At 37.6% G+C, this 23,082-nt stretch overlaps 1 protein-coding gene across 2 annotated transcripts in view; it reads left to right on the forward strand.

The window, feature by feature from the left end:
• FAR2 (fatty acyl-CoA reductase 2) overlaps positions 1-23,082 on the forward strand; it is a 153,200-nt gene that overhangs the window by 61,541 nt on the left and 68,577 nt on the right. The window contains exon 1 of one of the 2 annotated variants that reach the window (XM_045466034.1): positions 9,415-9,643. The exons of the other annotated variant lie outside the window; for it this stretch is intronic. The gene's annotated coding sequence lies outside the window, so the exon portion shown is untranslated. Of the gene's footprint in view, positions 1-9,414; positions 9,644-23,082 lie in introns of those variants that run through there. 2 annotated transcript variants of the gene reach the window in all.

Below are 23,082 nucleotides of genomic sequence, written 5' to 3' on the forward strand. Positions count from 1 at the left end.
TGTCAGAGTATTGTGCTGGCTAGCCCAAATTTGATTTTTTGAATTTTACTCTTATGAAATTATGTCATTTGTATAGGTAGGGAAAGCCATTTTTGTACTTTCATGTCTGTAATGTTTATATACATATTTTTAACCATCTATAAGTCTTCATGTACCAGACTGCTCTTCATGGGGCTGATCTTTACTCTGGGTTCTGTTGAGTCACATTCTTCTTATTGATATTTTTAAATAACCCAGGCAAAAGTTTAGATGAGCTCCTCCTAGTCTCTTTGTAAGACATTTACAAAGTGCTTTACATTTACAGAGTACATGCATATCATTGTATTTGACTGACAACAAACTCTGTCATGTAAGTATATAATGGCAAGATGAATATATCTGCAAGTTGAGAAAACTATCCAGAGGAGATGAGTGGTATGTCTAATACGTGGCTGGCTCAGGAAGAGTCCAGAGTTTCCACTGCTACTGCGGGGGACGTACCATCATAAGCAAGTGACTCACTAGGTGATCAGCCTCTGTGTAGCTTCCCTAACCGTGGCATTAGGAGGTCAGATTGGAAAAGATTGTGGTGTGCGAGTGTTACAAGTTGAATTTTGTCCCTCCAAAATTCATATGTTGAAGTCCTAACCCAGTGCCTCAGAATATGACTATATTTGGAAATATGGTCACTGCAAATGGAATTAGTTAAGAGGAGGTCATATTGAAGAGAGGTGGGCCCATAATCCAGTATGACTGGTGTCCTTAAAAAGAGAGGGAAATTTGGGCCCAGAGACAAATATACAAGGAGAAAACCGTGTGAAGATTTGAGCTATGCTGTGACAAGCTAAGGCTCTACCAGATGCTAGGAGAGAGACCTGGAACAGACCCTCTCCCAGCATCTTGAGGAAGAGTATGGCCTTGCCAACACCTTGATTTTGGACTTCTGGCCTCCAAAACTGTGAGACAGTAAATATCTGTTGTGCTAAGCCACCCAGTTTTCAGTACTGTGTTATAGCAGCCCTAGAAAACTAATACAGTGAGTCATGGAGAAAAAAGTGCAACGAAAGAGTATAAACCATAGCACGAATAAAGTAAATGTAAGCTCTTTCTCTGAACATCAACGTTGATTAAGATCATTCTGAGAGTTTTGATAGAATCAAACACTTTGAAACAATAAAGAAATTGTTGTCCTGATACATCCTAATTTGCATCATAGATTAGTAGACTTCCATGTCTAGAAGGAATAATTAGGTCACATAGCTCAGCCATCCATTGGATAATTATGGATCTTCAGCAATGTACCAGCAAAGTGGTTTTTCAGCCTCTGCTTGGATACATTTGCTAACTCCTGAGGCAAAGCACTGTATCTTTAGCAGCTCTGATGATTAAAATATGATTTCTTGTATTAAACTGAACTGTACCTATTTACAACGTTCACCCATCAATTGTACATTAGCTTCTAAAAACAAGAAAGAACAAATTTAATTCTTTTTTCAGGTCAGTCCTTTTAATGTGTGACAGCCATCGTGTCCTTTCTAAGTCATTTGTTTCCCAGACTAGCCCTTGAGTTCTTTCAACTATTGCACATATGACATAGTTTTTAGTGTTTTAACCTTTATGTTCAACTTCATGAAATGTGTTCCAGTTTATCTCTTTTAGAGTGGAACATCCAGACCTTGGTTATAATCAAAATAGTGCAGATTGGAATTCAATATCTATTATTCTAGATGTTGTTCTTAAATAAATCCGACCTAAGATTACATTAACTGGGGTAGGCTCTCACATTGTTCAGTAATAGTGCACTGAAATTAACTAAAATTCCCTAAACACTTTCCCTCTAGATAAGCTGCATGATGAGAAGCTCTGGCTTGATCATCAAGTACATAAGTGGCCTGGCAGAAAATAGGAGCTGACACATAAGTGAATGAATGAATGAATGAATGAATGAATGAATGAATGAATGAATATTAGATATATAGAGACAGAGATAGATACATAGAGAGATACAATACTAAACCATACATTCCCTCTGAACTTTCTGAGTTTTGTTTTTTTAATTCCAAGGAGAGAAACTTATTGTATTCTGTTTTGTTCAATTCAGGCAGAGAATAAATACCTTCTAGTCAGTCAAGAATCCTACCATTCATCTCATATCATTCAGACAGCAAAGATCTTCTTTCTGTTTGCAAATTGCTTCTTCTGCACACTGCAATAGCATTGAGAAAAATAGCCATTTGAATACGGTTTGTATCTGTTCTTTAGCTAAAACTTGCTTTATATTCCAGACAAGTATTTAAACCCTCTGCTCTCTCCATCTATAAAATGGTGCTAATATAATATGGAGTGTGTGTGTGTGTGTGTGTGTGTGTGTGTGTGTGTGAATTTAGTAAATTATGTATGCATATGTGTATGCATATTTATAGATGACTACATATCAGGATTTTGACACTAATAAAAAAGTCTGTATTGAGTCCTTTGTTAGTAGTTATAATTTTAATGTAGTGATTTATGAGATCAGTTTTGTGCCTATCTGTATATAACAAGCCAAAACTATAACTTTATGTAAAGGAGGAAGTAGTGTGAGCTGCATTCTATTTCCACTTTCCCAATGAATTATTCAGTCTCCTAAAATAATTGAGTCAGTCTCTTGTGCTAGATTTTCTATATATTAAATGACGAAAATTGTCCTTGACCCCAGGGATATTAAAGGGCTGATGGGATTTATTCATAAAGCACTATATGAATTAGAGGAAAATTAATTTTGACAGCATCTCAATAGAGACACGAATCCTCTCCATACCTCTATATACAGGACAAATCAATATTTCACATTCTTTTCTAAGTAAGTATTTTTTCACAAGAAATATTGTGTAATAGCTTGAATTCTTTATTTGACATGCTTTGGCTGTCTTAATTGCCTTTTTATCAAATTAATTTAATTATAGTCATCTAAATGAAGAAATGTTTTGTATTAGTTTTTTCTTTTTAGATGAAACATGAATAAATCTTCAGCTTTCCATCTAAATGTCAATCAGGAATCCTAAAACAAAACATAAAAACAGATGTTCCAGAGGTTTTATTGGCATAAAATGAAACCAGTGGCATAAAATGAAACCACATTAGTCAACTATGAGTATACTCCATAAATGGTAATGAACACCAACTCAAGGGGTTTCCATTTTATCTTTGTTGGAAAAGCTGGTAAACTTAAAAGAAAAAAGCTAAGGGAAAATTCAAACTTTGTGTTGGGATATGACATTCTCTATAAATCACTCAAAGGATGTAGAAATAAAGAAGTGACTCATATATAGCTATTTGGTAGTCCATTACTATGGCATATTGCTTAAATGGTTATCTATTTTGGAATAACATGGGATTCCTTACCCCAAACTATTTAACATTGTGCTCATGGTCTTATGTTATTTTCAGGTAAATCCAATTTCAAATATTCTATCATTTCTGTAAGTGTATTCTTATTTTATGAACCAGAAAGCAGATCTGACATATTTTTCACTTAATATATATTGACATTTTTCCATATTATTAATTATGCCTAAAAATTATCCCAAAGTAGGGGCACCTGGGTGGCTCAGTCAATTAAGCATCCTACTTCAGCTCAGGTCATGATCTTGTGGTCCCTGAGTTCAAACCCTGCATTGGGCTCTGTGCTGACAGCTCAGAGCCTGGAGCCTGTGTCTCCCTTTCTCTCTGCCCTTCTGCCACTCACACTCTGTCTCTCTTTGTCTCTCAAAAATGAAGAAATGTTCATTTTTTTTCATTATCCCATAGTATTTAATTACATGGCTAAGCCTTTATTTTCCTATTATCAGATTTTTTTTTAGTTTTTTCCCCAATTAGAAGCAATACAATGATGAACAAGGACAAAATGCTATTAGAAAAAATAGAAAATTATAGAGCATGGGGCCAGCCTTGTCATGTCTCAGAAAATACAAAGTTTAAACAGCCTGAGTGATACTGAAGGAAGCTCTAGAGAGATGATAATGGAAACAAAGTGGGCACCAGGAAGGGAGGGGAAATGTCAAGGATATACTTCACTGGCCAATACAACCCTTCCTAAATCATCCTTCTGTTTGTCGAGAAGACGCCCCTGGCTACAGCAGAAACCTGGAGGCCCTATCGACAAGACTTCACTTGACCTGAATAGAAAATATATTTTAACTACATGTCTGCAGTTGACATGTCCTCTGTTTGTATTAGTGATATTTGGCTAACCACTTCTTAAAAACAGTAGCTAGAAATTCCCAAAGTATGTTTAGAAATATATTATTCTATTCCTTGAGAATTTATACTCATCAAGATACAATAAAAATATACGAATCTGAACCTGAAACAATATAAGGCAAATGCTTAAAAACTTGGCTTCTACTTCTACCCTAAAAACAAAACAAAGGTGTTCTCTTGAGAAAAAAAAATTGCTAAATCTGGTGACCCATTTCCAGTCTGTAGTCTTGCTGACCTGCCTATTCCATTTACCACTGCTCACTACTATCCTTGGTAGTTCCTCTTCATGATTGTGACCTCTACTCTTGGTTTCTATTTTACTTCTCTTGCTGCTCTTTTTCTGACCCATTTTTCATCCTTGTACTTAGGGTTACTCAGGACACTCTCTTCTCTCGTGTCTTCTTTTCCTGTCACTTTGCAAAGTCATCTGTTTATACTCTATTCTGTATGCAGATAACCCCCAGATTTGAGTCCAGCCCTCACCTGTTTCCAGATCACCAAGAATAAATTCAATTACAAAAAAGTAGACACCTAGAAAATTGCTGTAAAACAAAGATAAAGAGAAAAATCTTAAAAGCAGGTAGAAGGGGGAAAAAGTTATGTTCAGGAAAACCACAGTAAAAGTAAGGACTAACTTTGTTGCAACAATGGAAGTCAGAAGATAATGGAATAATAGCATTAAAATGTTGAAAATAAAAACCTGACAACTTAAAATTCTGTACCCAAGAATTATTATTACTATTATTGTTATATTATTAAATCATTATTATCACCTACCTCATAGGACTTGTTTGAGAATTAAATGGGTTAATACTATAAACACTTAGAACAGAATCTGGCCCATAATACACTCTAAAGAAGTGATTGTCAAAACAGATGAACATAGGGAAGGGAAGGAAAAATAGGATAAAAACAGAGAGGGAGGCAAACCCTAAGAGACTCTTAAATACAGAGAACAAACTGGGGGTTGCTGGAGGGGTGTTGGGTAGGGGGATGGGCTAAATAGGTGATGGGCATTAAGGAGGGCACTTGTTGAGATGAGCACTGGGTGTTATATGTAAGTGATGAATCACTAAATTCTCCTGAAATCGTTAAAAAAAAAGAGTTTGTTATGCAAAATAAAAACTATATGGTAATTAGGATTGCAAATAGCTACAATCTTTCTTGGAAAAAATGTTTGAAAAACAATAGACAAACATTCTAACATAAGTAGTATTTATTTTCTTCTTCATACTTTTCTACAATCATGAACTACTAATATTATTAAACAGGACAATTCTGATGGAAGGTATGCTTCCTGAGAACAGGGACTTTGTGTAGTTGACTGCATAGTTCAGCACCTAAAACAGTACCTACATAATCAATAAACTAGCTCACATCATGGATATGAGAAAATCTTTTCTTGATAATAACATAATATTATGTTGCAAGTGAGTAGAAAGGAAAAAAAGGTGAACAATTGAAGTTTGGACCAATTTCAATCCTTGAAAACTATTTGCAGAATATAGGTAATTCTGCAAATGCTTAGATCTGTATTGCATATATCAGCTCTCTCATTTTCAAAAGACCTTAGGGAGGAATGTAATAGCATCATTTGGATCCCTTTCTCTAAAAGCCTTATTATTATTTTTTTTAATAATCCAGAGGCAGAAAACTTTTTTTCTTATTGGGGATTGAAAAATTTACTGAAAAAAAAAAAAAAAAAAAAGCATTCAAGCCAGATTTAGAAACCCAGAGGTCTGAAATGTTTAGGACCAAATCTTTTATTGTGGTGCTTACGCGTTACAAATCAATAGTTTTAGAACTAGAGGAGTACGTAGAAATCACCAGCCCTGTACATGACCTGAGTGACCTGAGCTCAGTTGAGTTTACACGGCTAGTTAGAAACAGGGCTGGGCTAGAACTCAGGGCTTTTCTTTGACGTTGAAGGTGAATTTTTAATGGACTCTGGCCTTGACGGTTTTTCCTTAAAGGCCTCCCTCGCTTTCTCCACATAGACCCTTTCACTTTCTCCACATAGACCCTTTCTCTATTAACTTTTTCTTGCTAATGGATGTCACATACAGAGTCAGATCAAGAGCAGTATCAAACGTTTTTCTGGGAATACAGTGGAAGGTTTAGACTGGTTTCTTCCCATAAATTGAAAGCAATAGAAATCCTATGAGTAAATTTCCTTTAGTATTATGGAAAAATTTTAATTTGCAGTAATTCTAAAGGGAGGTACACTTTATTCTCATAAGTGAGTTGCTGTATTTATTCACCTAGTAGATAGCTTTAATAGTATGGATAAATCTACAATTTGAACTTAAAATCAGACTTTTTACTATTTACAAGTACAGTGAAACCTTTGTTTGCGAGCATAATTCGTTCTCTAAATATGCTTATAATCCAAAGCACTCATATATCAAAGTGAATTTTAAGAACAATTGGCTCAGTTGTGATCATGTGACATTTGACATCACGTACTACTTGTATTGTGCTACTCGTTTATCAAGTTAAAATTTATTAGAAATGTTTGCTCATCTTGCAGAACAAGTTACTCGCAATCCAGGGTTTTACTATACTTCCCTCAGGAAAATGGTGATTTACCTTCTAAAAAAGTAAAAAATCATTTACAATGACTACTGTAAGTATACAATGTTTTCTTTGTTCATCAATATTTCCTCTTACTGCTTTTCCATCTCCTATTTAAGATTTCAGGAGACTAATATATTTTGAAAACTAAGTGACTGTTGTCACTTAGAAAAATACAAATATCATAACTACTTATTAATTCCTTCTTCTCTTCAAAATATATTCAACTTGAGCTCAAATTTAATCACTTTAAATACCCCATCTAGGGAAGCCTGGCTGGCGACTCGAAGAATGTGTGACTCAATCTCGGGATCATGAGTTCAAGCCCCATGTGGGGTGTAGAGATTACTTAAGGAAAACTTTTTAAAAAAAGATGCTTAGAGTACCTGGGTGGCTCAGTTGGTTGAGCATCCGACTCCTGATTTCAGCCCAGGTCATGAAATCATGGTTTGTGGGATTGAGCCCCACATTGGGCTCTATGCTAATAACATGGAGCCTGCTTGGGATTCTCTCTCTCTCCCTCTTTCTCTGCATCTCTCCTGTTGCCTCTCCCTCTCTCTCTCAAAATAAATAAATACTTTTAAAGTTATAAAAATTAAAAATATGCTTAACAACAAAAAACTAAAAACTAAAATAAAATACCCCATCTATTCAATTTATTTTTTGTCCTTCCAATTTATCAAATTTTTGACACCTTATTTCCTGATAAATGGTCTATCCCGCAGCCAGTTTTCTCCCCTGTTTGATCCTGCAGTCAGGCATGATGCTATATGCCTAAAAATGTTATATCCTTATTCCACCCGTGTTAGAAAGTGAGTTTGTTTTGAGGTTAACACAAGTAATTCTCTTATTTTAAATGGAAAAAACAACTACAGATGATGTCTGGGAAGTAATTTATCTTATCTCTACTTGCTTTTACGATCTGACCCTCTTCACCTTTATCACACTACTATCATAGGAAAGGCTGTCTACAAGCTTCACAAACTCTTCCAGTCTATTTGAACTTTTTCCCACTGGCGTATGTAAAGACTTAATCATATCTCAATGATAGTGATATTTGATTATTTGCACTGTTAAATCATCCTGACACTTGTTGAGAATTGCAAGGAAGACTTTATTCAAGACTATTGGCAATAGGAGCCAAGGCTATTGCAATTGGGAGCGAGATTTAACATAACTCTGAATACAAATAGGGGCAAGTAGGGATTAACTCTAACTGGCAGAGAGGATGAGGCAGAGGATGGCAAATTAATGCCAAACTTGTTTGGATATAAAGGTGCGGGAGGGGAGAAGAACTTGGTTCACTATGGAAGGTAGAAGAAGAGCTTGATTGGATCAAGCGTAGGGAAGATTCCCTGATTTAGCAGGATTTGTTTTTTTCTGAAACTGGCTTCAACAGGTCGAGGTCAAGACCTGGATGAAGAAAGGGGCTCAGAGGAGCCTGACTAAAGTTCAGTTAAGTAGAGATTCTTTGTCACCACAATGTTTCTAAGTTTAGATTTACCCACTAATAAGGCCGAATTTAGAATGCTAGAGGTACTGTACTAGTTCTCCTGTAGCTCTGGAAAATATTCTCCACCATGATTCATAATGCTAGTATAAATGAGTGACACCAGCTATTCTCCTCAGAACAAAATCTTTTAATAGAACTGCACACACACTGACAATTTGTTCCGAAGGAAATCTAGGAAATCTGATCAGCCTCACAGGATAATGAAAATATTTGTAATATTTACATTGTGCTTACTCTTTGCCAGGCTCTGCCCTGAATCACTTATATAAATTAATACTTAAAAAATTTTTTTTTGATGTTTATTTATTTTTGAGGGAGAGAGAGACAGAGAGTGAGGGGGGAGGGACAGAGAGAGAGGGAGACACAAAATCCAAAGCAGGCTCCACGCTCTGAGCTGTCAGCACAGAGCCTGACACGGGGCTCAAACCGTGAACCACGAGATCATGACCTGAGCCAAAGTCGGAGGCCCAATGGACTGAGCCACCCAGGCACTGCTTTTTTTTTGTTGTTATGTTTATAAATTAATGTTTTTAATCCTCACTACAGCCTTCTGAGGGAGGTACTATTATTATCCCAGGATGAGAGACAGGGAAACTGAAGCACATAGCAGTTACAAAACTGGCCCAAAGTTACTTAATTAAAATATGTGAGGGTTGTGATTAGAACCCAAACAACATGACCTTGAGATGGTTCTCTTAACTGCTGTGCATCCCAACTTGTATAAAACCTCTCTCTCTCTCCATATCCCCAAGCAAGTACATAAAACTGGGACACAGGTAAAAGGGAAGTTGATGGATATATATTTGTGGGGGTCCATAGGTTTTGGTGCACTGTTCACATTCAGAACGCTTTACAGTGCTTAAAACATAACAAGTCATCACTAATTTTAATTGCTGGATAAAGAAATGATTGAATGAATTACAAGATCATGTTCAGTTTCTGATCATCAGTGAGATAACCAAGTTAAGTTTCTCAAACTCTGGCTTACAAGGGTTGCAGTGGCAACATTTTAGGACAGAAGGCATTGTCTGCATTTCATAACACACAGGTGGTTGCAGATATCCATGGAAGCCCAGCCCACAGAATCTCCCACTGTCAGCTTGGGATGAGCTGGACCTCAGGTACCTGGATATAATAGTGCAGTGAGCCTTTCTTCCTGAGGTCCTAGCACTTCCCTGATCTAAGGCTGCTGGTCGTGAGATGCTATGGGAGCCCCTTCCATTGCCCTTTAGACCCGGTTTAAATTTTTCTGCCATCTTCCCTGCTCAGCTCTTACTCATACCTTCTTCTGCTCCTAAGGAAACCAACCTGAAGTGGGAGAAATAGGACGAGAAGGTAAGAGAAAAACAATCAATGAATTAAGTCCCAGATGTTGCTAAAGCTAATAGTAGGAGTGACAACTAAATGATTCTTGAGGTGAGAGCCTGGTCTTTTTACCTCATTTTCACTTTTGCTTGGTCTCCACCTTAGCTTAGCAGAACTCATCTAACCTCAGAAATCAATGACTTATTTCCTGTGAAGTAGAATCAATAAATCTGCAATGTTCTCCATTAGTTAAAAATGAATGCTTGGTTTACTTTGGGCTGTGAAGTACAAGCCAAATGATTGTTGCAAGTTATTTAAATGTTTGAATGAAGAAAAAATGGTTTTCACTATGACTGCATGACATGAAATGCTGAACTTTCTGTGGAGACAGGGAAGGGGTTGTGTGGGTTGGAAATGGCTGTCGCCAGTCTGAAACTCAGTTCTGCCCTGACTCTGTGCATTACCAAGCGTCACTTTGGCACATCTGGTGCAGATTTAAAGTCTAAGGATTTTTGTATGGGATTCAAACATAGATTATAGTAGAAAAGGAACTTGAGAGCTCCAGGGAAGAATACGAGACTTCTATTGTATTTGATCATTTTATTAAATTTGCCTGGAAAAATCAGAATTTAATTTTCATACTCAGAGGTTATTCATTCAGAGCTCATGCCTAACAATAGGTGTGTGTGTGTGTGTGTGTGTGTGTGTGTGTGTGTGTTGTTAAATAGTCAACGCCCAAGTGCAGAAGGCTCACTGTTCTATTCTGGTTGGGTATGAGGGAATTGGAATGAAACCTTCATTCCATAAACACTTCACTCCCTTTTTTGCTTCACCTGGCTTCTCCATAGAACATGTTCAAACCATATACATACCGAAGTAGTGATTTGTTACACTTAAGCAGTGTTTTTACAAGTTATTAATAGTATATTGAAATTGCAAAGTGGAATTAATGCCACATTACAAAAGATGTAGGATTCCATCAACAGAAGGATCACCAAGTGAGTACTTAATGCCTCATGTTCTTTTTTGAGCATAGGTACATAAAAACAATGCGAATTAACAAGTAACTAGTTAACTTTGTATATTAAAAACGTTTGGGCAAGTTATTTACCTTCTTTGAGCCTCAGTTCTCCCATCTGTAATAATTAGGCCTGCCTTGTAGTGTAGTTACTGGCTTAAATGAGATCATACATATGAAGCCCTTAGCAGAAGGTTTGATACCCACAGTCTTAGCTACTGATGTTGTTATTGTTATTACTATGGATCGAAGTTTGTGGTCGTAGGATAGCTCTAGATACATTATGCTCTGAACAATTAGCATATAATTTTCCCAGTGGGAAAATTGGATGAAGAGGCTCTTGGAATGCTCTATAATAATAATTTCAGTGGGAGGGGGGGTACCTCAAGGAAGGATCAGAACTCATCTAGGTTCCTGGCCTTTCTGGCTACCTGATAAGCCCATAGGACAACTGCGGATGTGGAAATTTGGAAATGGGTGGCCAACGAGGGCAATGACGTTCTCCCAGGAGGGGAGCTGCCAGAGCTTTGCTCAACAGTTGTCGACTAGTATGTCTTCGGGCCTCTCAGGGCCTCACCTTGTTTCAGCTCCAAAAATGATTACAGCTTGCCTGATTTCTAAACTAAATAACATGTGGAGGTGAAGGTGCGTGCCCTCTACCCTAGAAAACACTTAGCCACAGTTATCTTACTGGTTTCATGTAGAAGGAAACAGATTCTGGGCACAGAGTTCCCAGGTACAGATTCCCACTCTTCCTCCCTCAGCTTGTCAGACTTACACAAACTACTTAAGGTCCTGGGCAGAAAGTTGTCATTTGTTTCCTCATGGTGTTATTGTAAGGTTTAGATGAGAAAATAATTATATAACACACAGGATATTTGTCTGCAACATAGTGCTGAATAAATGTTAGTGATCATTTTATTTCTTTTGTTGGATGATATTTGCACTAAGTGTTAAGCGATAAACTGAGGCATAGTAAACATTTTAGGAGCTTATTTGAGCAAAAATCAATTTGGGCTGTGCTAAGCCAGAAGCAAAGCAAGGAAATTATTTGATTGGCTATAGCTTAAGCAGTTGCGTTAATTGGGAAAGCCTAGCTGGCAACTTGTAATTGGTTGTCCTTAAGTTTCAATTTCTTAACGTTGAGGCATTACAGGCTTCGGTTTGGTTTGCTTACATAGGCTACTGAGGCATTAAAGCCACCTCAGTCTAATGACCTCCTTGTTTAATTATTTTAACAGAAGTTAGATATTATTCTGGTTTGATTATGTAGTTTCCTCCATGAGTTAACTTGACTCAGAGTAAAGTTATTGAGAGAAAGGAAAGTTAGAAGTCTTGTTCCCCAAACCCTAGTCAAGCCTCTATACTGGCTGTAATTTCTGCTATTAATTTCATCACATAGGATCTGCAGATCGTCTCAAGATTTAAGCTATTGCTCTTTTCACTTCTCATAGTGAATGTTCACAAAACATGGGGACAAGGTCTTTGTCACTAGAGTAGCTATAAGGAGTTAATTAGCAAAAGTTCACATACAAATTTTGTTCTAGTGAAAGGCTTAAATTGTAAGTCCCCTTTTAAAGCTATTTTAGAAACACAAACCTATTTATGATGGTGAGTTTCTTTTAAAATGAAATTCTAAACCATCCCAAATCATTTTTGATGTAGTACTGTAGAGTAGGAACGTATTTTCTGCCCATCTTATCAGAAAGTTTGGATATATATCTAATTTTCACACGGTTTTTCATCCCACCTCGAAATCATTTTAATCCTAATCCCATCCTGGTTTAGAGCCCGTATGTGGAGGCTCTGAATTCCATCAACAGATTTTTAAAAAAAAATTTTTTTTTAGTGTTTATTTTATTTTTTAAGAGAGAGAGAGACGGAATGTGAGCAGGGGAGGTGCAGAGAGAGAGGGAGACACAGAATCCGAAGCAGGCTCCAGGCTCTGAGCTGTCAGCACAGAGCCTGATGCGGGGCTCGAACTCAACAGATGGTAAAATCGTGACCTAAGCCAAAGTAGGACGCGTAACTGACTGTGCTACCCAGGTGCCCCTAAAAATATGATTAGAAAATAAAACTCAAAGCAAATGTCACTTTCCTTCTTTAAAAGGAGGTAATATTTTCTACCTTGGTGAAGAGTGAGAGATCCCTTACAGTCTAGAGGTGCCCTGATTTCTGCCCTCTGTGCTGTGATTGTTATATTTCTGACTTCTGGTGCTTGTCAACGGATTTGGCTCCTTGGTTGCTAAGAGCTAGGTAAACATTTTGTTCAGGGCATTTTTATTGGCAACATTTAAAATAACTTATTGGAAAATTTTGAGAAGGGAATTTAAATTAAAGAAAATAGAAACATTATAATGAAGATCTCTGAAATAAAACAAAATCAATACAATCAGTTATGGCTTATCCATTATCCTTGATAGAGTGGTTTCATATTATCCGTTTAACTCTGAACAATTAACATGAATTTCTCGCTTTCATCTATCTTAGGGTTAATGAACAATGAATGGGCAATTTGAAAATATGTGTAGAAAGTAGGTCCCTTTTCTTTTGTAATTTGTTTCTCTATTGAGTAGATACTCTGTATTTATAGCGTTTGCCTCAAGACTATCTGCATCATCCTTTTTGCCATTTTGCCTTTTATATGGGCATATTACAACTGGTTGTCTCCAAGCAGTTTTATCTGGGCAAATTATTAAGGAATCAATTTTTCTTTTCTTTTTTTTTTTTTTTTTTTTCTTTTTTTTTTTTTTTTCTTTTTTTTTAATTTTTTTTTTCAACATTTATTTTTTTTGGGACAGAGAGAGACAGAGCATGAACGGGGGAGAGGCAGAGAGAGAGGGAGACACAGAATCGGAAACAGGCTCCAGGCTCTGAGCCATCAGCCCAGAGCCCGACGTGGGGCTCGAACTCACGGACCGCGAGATCGTGACCTGGCTGAAGTCGGACGCTTAACCGACCGCGCCACCCAGGCGCCCCAAGGAATCAATTTTTCAAGAACAGTATGAAATAGGAAATTTTAGCGTCAGCGAAGGAAACATAAAAAACAAAACAAAACAAAAAAAACATATCTTGACTGCAGGAAAAAAAAACGTTTTTCCTAAGAATTTTTATGTTGCATTTTGTTTTCCAGAGCAATTAACACCTGCCCTGTTCTAGACCTAACACCAGGACAGAATAATAACCACAAACTATGTATATTGCATTGGCACTTTGCTAAGGTCTATAAAATTGGCTTCCATTTTGTTTTCTTTTAAAGAGTGAGTTTTTTAAGCCTCACTACCTTTACAAACCGAATCTACCTTTTCCTCAGCAAAATATTCTAAGAGTCCTACCTCTGATATAGGTTGTTTTATTTCCAAATTAAACAAAAAAAAATTGCCAGTTTTTTTATCGTGAAACATTAGAGTGATGTCTCTGTTTTCTTTTCTGAAAAATGACACTTTCTCGCATAGGGTTACATCTACTTTAAAGGTTTAAATGTTAAGCAAGTTATTATTTTTAAGTATTGCACTACCAAGCACCTTCATTTGAGAAACTTGCTATAACATTGATTGTTTTTGGAGTGATTCATTCCAATTTTGTTTCCATCATATTCTCACAGAAAATCTTGATCTTCCCCAAAGTGTGCCTATCCTGACTGGCATCTGCAGCAACTTAGGGTGAAACTCATGAAAGGGTGTCTTTGTTTGGGGCAGAGGAAAACCGAGACTATTAAGATTTTTTTTTTCTTTATTTGCAGAAACTCAGCAATGTTCTTTCTGTAGTTGCTCCATTTTGACACTCTTTGTGGTTAGGTCAACAGTGGTTGTTTTTAAAAGCACATCCACCCATGAGCGGGTGTGTTTCTAAAGCCGGTCTTCCCCGCTGACTGTGGTGTGGTGACCTTCCATCCGCAGCTTACCTGTGGTCTGGCAATTGATGTATTTTGTACTCCATTTCTAATTCTTCTCATGATGGAGAAACAAAATCAGAGAAAGTCTGAGGTTCCTGCAAGGTAGCTGGTATTTTTTTAATAGATCCCCCTGACAGACTCAGGTGTGAGGCTTGGGAATTGGATCTGTAAACGAGCTCTGTGGGCAGTCCACATGGGCATCACTATTCCGGCAATCCCACTTTCCATTCAGGATGTACCTGCTGACAGTTTCATCTTTCAATTTAGAGAAAATACAATGAAAAATAAAGTAGTTCTGAGCAGCAAAAGGAAGTTGGTTGGTGAAGTAAAAGTGTCAAAGTTTTTTTTTTTTTTAAAGACCATTTCCCTTTGTTTTTTGATTCAGTCAAGAAATCTGTTGAGTGCCTATTAAGTGGTGGGCTCTCCCCTAAATCCAAAAGTGAGTATTGAGCAAAGGCAGATAGTGTTCCTGTCCTCATGGAGTTTAGAGTCTAGCAGGGGGAGCAATTTTATTCAATACATCATCAAAAGCAGCATAAAGTTACAACTGTGATAAGAGCCAACAGAGAAAAGTACATGGAAAGAACATAAATACAGATCAAACCAAATATGGAGGGTCAGCTAAAGCTTCTCAGTAGAAATGATGATTTAACTGCTATCTGAAGGGTGACTAGGAGTTGACAAGACCAAGATGGGCTGGAGAGCATGCCAGTAAAGAGGACAACATTCATCATGCTGTCATTCTATGTGTCCAACACTGTTCTGGCTGCTGAGGACAGAGCAGTGAACAAAATGAATTCCCTGCCCTTGTGGGGCTTACATTTTGGTTGAGGAAGGAAACAGACTATGAACAAATGACCAAATAAATAAATGCTGTCAAGTGGTTATAGGTGCTGTGAAGAAAAATAAAGAATAAGCTGAATAAGGCATACAGGGTGTGGAGGTGAGGTGGGTGTTTTACAGGGGGCAGTTGGGGGAAGGTCCCCCTAGTAAGTCACCTTTCAGCTGAGACATGAAAGGGAGGCAGCAGGTCATGCAGCTATGAGCGGCAGAGGCATATCTGAGCAAAATGAGAGCTGAAGCCTGGAGTAGAGAATCCTGGGATGTTCTAGGAACACATGAGACCGTGTCTGAGTGTGTACTGGGGGAGACTGGAGGCAGTGGTAGTAGAGTCACGTGATTCAGTCCCTTTTATGTGAGGACTGCATTGGAAAATTTTAGCGTAGAACTGATAGACCTGACTTGGCTTTGGGAAGGATCACTTGAGCTAATACATAGAGAATAGACTATTAGTGGAACAAAGATGAGGGCAGCAAGAACCATTTAGAGGTTGTTACCTTAATGGTTTGGGCCAATTTGGTACAAGCAAAGATAGTGGGAAGTGGCCAGATCCTGAATATACTTGGCAGATAGTTGATGGGCTTTGCTGAGAAGTAGAGATAGAGCATGAGAAAAAGAGTCAAGGATGGCCTCAGGATCTCTGCACTGAGCAACACAAAAACTCAAGGCTTTATTTGCTAAGATGGGGAAAGTTTTAAAAGGAGCAAGTTGGGGGAGGTGGTTTAGGAGCTTGTTCTGTGGTAGGTTAACTTACCTCTTAGACATGTGCCAAGCCTAAGGAGAGGCTTGCATGTTTGATTAACACCTTGTCTGAGCAAAGCAAGCACAGGAGAACATGTTGTCTAATGTGCTAGAGAGAGTAGGCTGGTGCCAAACCACATCAGACCTTGGAGATTTCAGCCATTATCCTGAAAACAATGGGAAGACATGAGGTTTTAAGGGATATTTCAGGCTATCAGATTGTCATTGCCAAATGGGAACTGGCTGCAGTGCAGCAAAGAGATTGGAGTTGGGTATTGATGTGGATGAGAATGGATGCAGAAAACTTGTTAGTAAACACAACAGTCCAGACAAGATGTGGTAGCTTAAGTCATGTGGTAGTGGTAGGTGTGGAAAGGCAGGCAATTAGATGAATTCAGGAGGTGACTGTTAGGAAGTGGTGGGTAGATATGGAGGTGACAGAGAAGGAAGTGCCAAAGGTGACTCTTGGCTTTCAAACTTGAACAATAGAGTGGACAGTGATTTCATTCAAGAATACAGGGAAAACTGGAATGAGAACTATTCTTTGGGGAAAAGATCTTAAGATTAAGGTGTCTATAATATACAAGTGGACATGTCAAGTAAGCATGTGCCATCGTCTGAAGTTCAGGGGCAAGGTCTAGGCACAAGAGAGTAAATTTAAGAGAGATGATTCCAAGGGTGCCTTGGTGACTCAATCTGTTAAGTGTCCAACTTCGGCTCAGATCATGGTCTCACGGTTCATGGGTTCGAGCCCCGCATTGGGCTCTGTGCTGACAGCTCAGAGCCTGGAGCCTGCTTCGGATTCTGTGTCTCATTTTCAATCTGGCCCTCCCCCTCTTGTGCTCTGTCTCTCTCTGTCTCTTAAAAATAAATAAATGTAAAAAAAAAAGAATTTTTTTTAAAGAGAGATGATTCCAAAGCTTAAAAGGAAGGAGCGTTTTGAATAAGGCTGATTGATATGCAGGAGAGGAAAGGGATCATCAATCATATACCTCTCAAAGAATATAGAAGAAAACAGAATCCAAACCCAAGTAGAGGAATGAGCCCTGGATACGAAAAGAGGCAGCTCTTTTTCCTTATTGGAAAGGATGGGTGCAGATTTAAGTAGATTTATTTGTATGGTTTCATTCGTTCAACAAACACACACTGTGTGCCTGTCATCTGCCAGGCACAGATCAAACTGCTGGGGATACAGAGATTTAAAAGAAACAACCCTCTCCATCAACGACCTCTCAGTTCAATAGGAGACATTGTACAAGTGTAGCAACAGAACAGCATTCATGAGAACCATGGGAATACCGTGAAACTTTGTGAATGTCAATTTCCAAAAGTTCAGAGAAGAGATGGGTATGATATTGTGGCCTATGTTGCTGAAAAAGAGAACATTTCAAGGGAGTTGGGAATCTGAATCCAAGAAACAAGATTTTGCGATTTATCGCTGGGAAGAGACAAATGCTATTTCCAATACAAGGCAAGAGCCCCAGGATTGATCTAACTGTTTGCAGTTCTAGGCTAAGATTTCTTTAAATACATTCTCTCACTAACTTTCTCCTTGAAAACTAAAGCAAAGACCTCAGCCTATGCACGTTCAAGCTTCTAGCACTCCAGAGATATACACTGACCCTGAGCTAGCTTCAAGCTGGTCTCATTCTTTCCACCCTTGGCTAATATCCAAATTGCAAACTTCCCATGGCATATGTTCTCTCTCATATTCTCATATCCACACTCCTTCATGCTTTCTTCTCTTCTCCTGGCTTTTTCTTCCCTACTGCATCCTTCACACCTACTCTCCATTATGTTTGTGGAAGCCCTCTACATCTTTTACCTCCTTGCTTTAACGGAAATTTGAATATCCTTTTAGAAATGATCTCAAGTAGTTTATTCTCTTTCCTGTGGTCCTGAGACCTGTTCAGAATCCTCTTATGGTCTAAGCATTATATCTTCAGACATCTTTTCTGTAGGCCATGGCATCTGATTATTGTTCTACCTAAGATCTCTGCCATCTATCCACATCATGATTATTCCTCCATATTCTTCCATAGCTTTGGCATCTGAGTCACCATTCACATCTTCACTCCAAATTCTGCTACATCAGTGTAAGTGACCCAACAAATCTGCCCATCCCCACCATTGTTCCTTGGCCTATTCAATTCCAGTGTTCTTTAGGTTAACTCCTCATTGACAGCTATTCCCATGGCCACATCATGGACACTGCCATTCACAGCTGCTTCAGTTCTAGAATCGTGAATTCCAGCATCTCACTCTCTGAAAGCAACCTGTCATTGAAAAGCCAAAGCCTTTAGTGTTATCATCACTACACCTATTCTTTGACCTCAATGAGCTTAGCTTTAGCTAAGTTAAAGCTAGTTAGATTGGTCCTGATAAAGCTGTATTTCTAACCCTTGCTAGTTACTAGCCCAATGTAAAATATAAACTCTTTTTCCTACCTTGTTTTAATTTATTTAATGCTTTTTTTTTTTTTTTTTTTTTTGAGAAGGAGACAGAGCATGAGCAGAGGAGGGGCAGAGAGAGAGGGAGAGAGAGTGAGTCCCAAGCAGGCCTCTCACTGTCCGTGCAGAGCCCAACACAATGTTGGAAGCCACAAACCACAAGATCATGACCTGAGCTGAAATCAAGAGTCAGACGCTTAACTGACTGAGCCACCCAGGGGCCCCTTTCCTGCCTGGTCTTAATACATTTGTGTAATAAGTTAAAGATAAGGACTTCTGTGCTCATGAACAGCACCAGCATTTCCTTTCCACTTGAAAATACCTAAAGAATTCTAAAGTCAAACTGAAAAGTATTATTAAATCCACCTTGAGCTAAGTGCAAAAATGGTTGGAATATGGCCTCAATAATAGTATAGATAATTGGTGCTCAAAGTGTGGTCTGCAGATCCCTGTGGTCACCAAGATACTTTTAGGAATCCAAACTTTCAAAGCTAGTTTTAAAAAATATTAAGATGTTAGCTGCCCTTTTTACTATCTTGACATTTGCACCAATGGTGCAAAAGTGATGTGGGTTAAAACAGCACAATCAAGGCAGTGCCCCCAACCTGTCCTCATAGTCATTGTGTTCTTGGTCATCAGGCCCTCAGAGCTTAAATAAAATGACCAGTTTCATTTAAGAATACCTTTGAAGAAACAGTTAAAATAATTGTATTTCAACCCTTGCTTACATGGCTTTAATATTTTGTATGATGAAATAAAAAGTATATTTAAAGAACTTCTGCATACCAAAGAAGGCTGGGCATCTCAGAGAAGAGCCTGTGTGATGGGGTTGTGAACTGAACTAGTTGATTTTGTCACAAAATACCATTTTATCTGCAAGAATGACTTCTAGACAAACTCTGGTTATTCAGATCTGGGTATTTGGCAGACATTTCCTCAAAATAAGCTAAGCGAACCTGTCACTTAGGTAAACAACTGGCAGTATGTTTGCCAATGACAGACTTTGAGCTTTCAAATAAAGATTAGAGTCTTGGAAGACTTGTGCCAATGACTAAGAGCTTGACAGCTTCCCAATAGTTGAAGACTTTTCTGATGAGATTGGTGACCATATTAACAACTATGATTTTTCAATATTATATAATGAAATTTGTCAACATTTGGAAGATCTGCATAACTCAGTAAATCATTCTTTTCCAAATGACCAATCATGATGTTATAAAATTATGCATATAACTAAAAGATCCATCTAAATAGTGAGAAAGACCAATGGATCTTAAAGTAACAGAATATGAAAATGTTATATAGTTGTAGATTCCACATTGTACTAAACTTTGAGAAACTACAATGTGCTAAGTTTTGGGTATGATATAAAAAAAAAAATCCACAATTATTTGGAAAGGATTTTAAAGTTCTCCTCCCTCTTCCAACTATATATCGTGTGAGGCCAGATTTTCTTCATATATTCAACCAAAACAATGCAACAGATTGGATACAGAAACAGATATGAAAATCTCGTTGCTAAGGCATATATTAAAGAGGGTTTGCAAAAATGTAAAACAGTGCCAATTCTCTCAATGTAGATTTTTTTCATTATAGAAAATATATTCACTTTTCAAAAAAAATCTGTTATTTCTGTTAACATTTAATAGGTTTACCATTTTAAATGATAAGTAAATATATATTTTTTTAAATGTCTCAGTTTTATTTTCAAATACACTAAATATCGGTGGATATAACCACATGCAAGCTCTTTGGGTACTCAGTAACGTTTAAGAGTATAAAGAGATCCTGAGACAAAAAAGTTTGATAAAGCTAGGTTAGCTGATCATAGTGAGAGAGGGACAGTTTTACTCATGCTGAACTGCAGGTACACAGAAGACAACATGTTTTGTGACCTTTAATCCCAAGAAATATAAGCAGTTTTGTTACTTATTGATTAAAATATGCCTTACAGATTTCAGCCAAGGAATTTTCAGAGAGATCCAGCATTTTATCAGTCAGAGTTCTTTGGCTGAAAGCAACAGAAACCAGCAAGGGCAGTTGGATCCATTGTGTAATGAGTTACCCACAATTTACCCGCTTAAAGCAACATGTAATTATTATCTCACAGTTTCCATGCAGTTTTAGAATTCAGGGAAGGTTGTTTCTTTTAAGCCAGGAGAAGGATCTCTTTCTTATGAAGATAGTCATTCATATAAAGGGATCAGGTCCACCAAGGATAATCTCCCTGTTCAGTTGATTAGGGACTTTTTTTTAAATTTTTTTTTAACGTTTATTTATTTTTGAGACAGAGAGAGACAGAGCATGAATGGGGGGAGGGCCAGAGAGAGAGGGAGACACAGAATCCGAAGCAGGCTCCAGGCTCTGAGCTGTCAGCAGAGAGCTCGAAGCGGGGCTCAAACTCACGGAGTGCGAGATCATGACCTGAGCCGAAGTCGGACACTTAACCGACTGAGCCACCCAGGCACCCCTAAGGACTTTAATTACATCTGTAAAATCCCTTCACCTCTCCCTTTTGAGGTAACATAATCATGACAGTGAAAACCTATCACCTCTGCTGTATTCTATTGGTTAGAAGCAAATTACAAGTCCTGTCCATTCTCAAGAGGAGGGAGTTATACAGTGGCATATCATGGGGGTATCATGGGGGGGGGTATCATCTTAGAATTCTGCCTACCATAAAATATATACCTACATATATATATTTGTTTTTATATATTTTATATTTACCTATTTATATATCAACTATTACCTATTAAATATATACCTACCTACATATATATATTTGTTTTTATATATTTTATATTTACCTATTTATATATCAACTTTTATGTATCATCTTAGAATTCTGCCTACCATAAAATATATACCTACATATATATATTTGTTTTTATATATTTTATATTTACCTATTTATATATCAACTATTACCTATTAAATATATACCTACCTACATATATATATTTGTTTTTATATATTTTATATTTACCTATTTATATATCAACTTTTATGTATCAATATGCATGTATTTTTTAATGATGTGTGCCTTCATGCAAAGTTAAAGTTCTACCCCTTGGCTAAGTGGGACAGAATGTCTTGAGTGATAGCCTCATAGAGACTACCCAGAGTGGAGGGAGAGATGCTACCTCAAAAGGAGGTTTTGATCAGTAGAAGAGATGCTGGAAGGCCAACATGCAAATATCTACTAGTCATCATAACCAAAGATATCATAACTTTTCAAAAAGCAAAGGTAGAAAAATATTATCCTTCAATATATATTTATAATGTAAAACATGGCAAAATCTTTTATACTTATGAGCTCAGGTTTTGAAAATTCTTTCAAATAGGTAATTATTATATATCTCCATTGACATGCTTTTTGATGACACAAAGTAGTTTTGCTGTGGAATTTTGAATATTTCATTTATTATTTATATGGAAGAGGGGCAGTTAGCTATTTGTGTTTTTAAACAGAAAGGTACTTTCGGGATTATTTGTTCACTATATTAGTTCATCTTGGTCTTAATTCCAATGTTACTTTTATCCTATATTTGAGATTGTATCTCCCACTCCAATTTTCTAGCCTTAACTCTTCCATCATTCCAAGAGCTTCCAAAATCCATTCTTCCATTATCAAGGAGACAGATGTTCATATTCTTCTGAGACCAGCTTCTAAGAGGGAATCACAAGATTGACTTTCACCACTGCTTATACAAAGTACAGTTTCAAGTATCCCCCCCACCAAGGGTTTGGCTGGAGTCAACCTTTCCTTTAGCATGAAAGAGCATAGGTTAGCCCCCCTTGCCAGGTTCTGTGAAGTCAGAATTTGCACCCAAGTTTCCAAGGATTCCTGTCAGGCTTCCATTCTCCTGCTTATTTCTCATTCTGAATTCCTGCTCCCATGGGATCCTTCACCTGCCTGCTAATTCCTCACCACCTGTGCTGGCTGCTCTTTCCAGACACTCCCCAGACACTGCTCCCTTTACGAAGAGTACCACTAACATAAATATATAGCAGACCCTTCCTAAAGTTATAGGGAAACAGAGATTACAGCACAAAATGGGAAGTTTTTTGTTTTTTGTTTTTAATTTCACTTAACTGTTCTTGCCTCATCATCCACAGCACAGATTTTTTTTGGTTCCCATTCCTTCTCCCACCAATGTATTCATGCCCTTTCTCTCCCCTCTGGAATTCCTCTTCCTCCGGTTCCCTTCTTTCCTCCTCCTCCTCCTCCTCTTTCTTTTTCTTACCTATCTCTCTCTTTCTCTCTCTCTCTCTCTCTCTCTCTGGTAGAGTGGGTGAGAGGTGATGGTTCTCATGATTAAACGTGCCCATACTTCCCTTTCCTGAAGACAAAACAAAACAAAAAAAAGATCTCCCTGGGAAGGTTCCTGCCATTCTTTTTCCTCTGAATTACAATTCTCTACGTGCAATATTATCACTTTACATTTTATTAGCATTATTTTTTTTCTCTGTGTAAGCTTTTATTGAGAAGAGCTTATACGTGTTAAAAATACTTCTAAAA

The sequence above is a fragment of the Leopardus geoffroyi genome, chromosome B4 (genome assembly GCF_018350155.1).
Source record: "Leopardus geoffroyi isolate Oge1 chromosome B4, O.geoffroyi_Oge1_pat1.0, whole genome shotgun sequence".
Taxonomy (NCBI): domain Eukaryota; kingdom Metazoa; phylum Chordata; class Mammalia; order Carnivora; family Felidae; genus Leopardus; species Leopardus geoffroyi.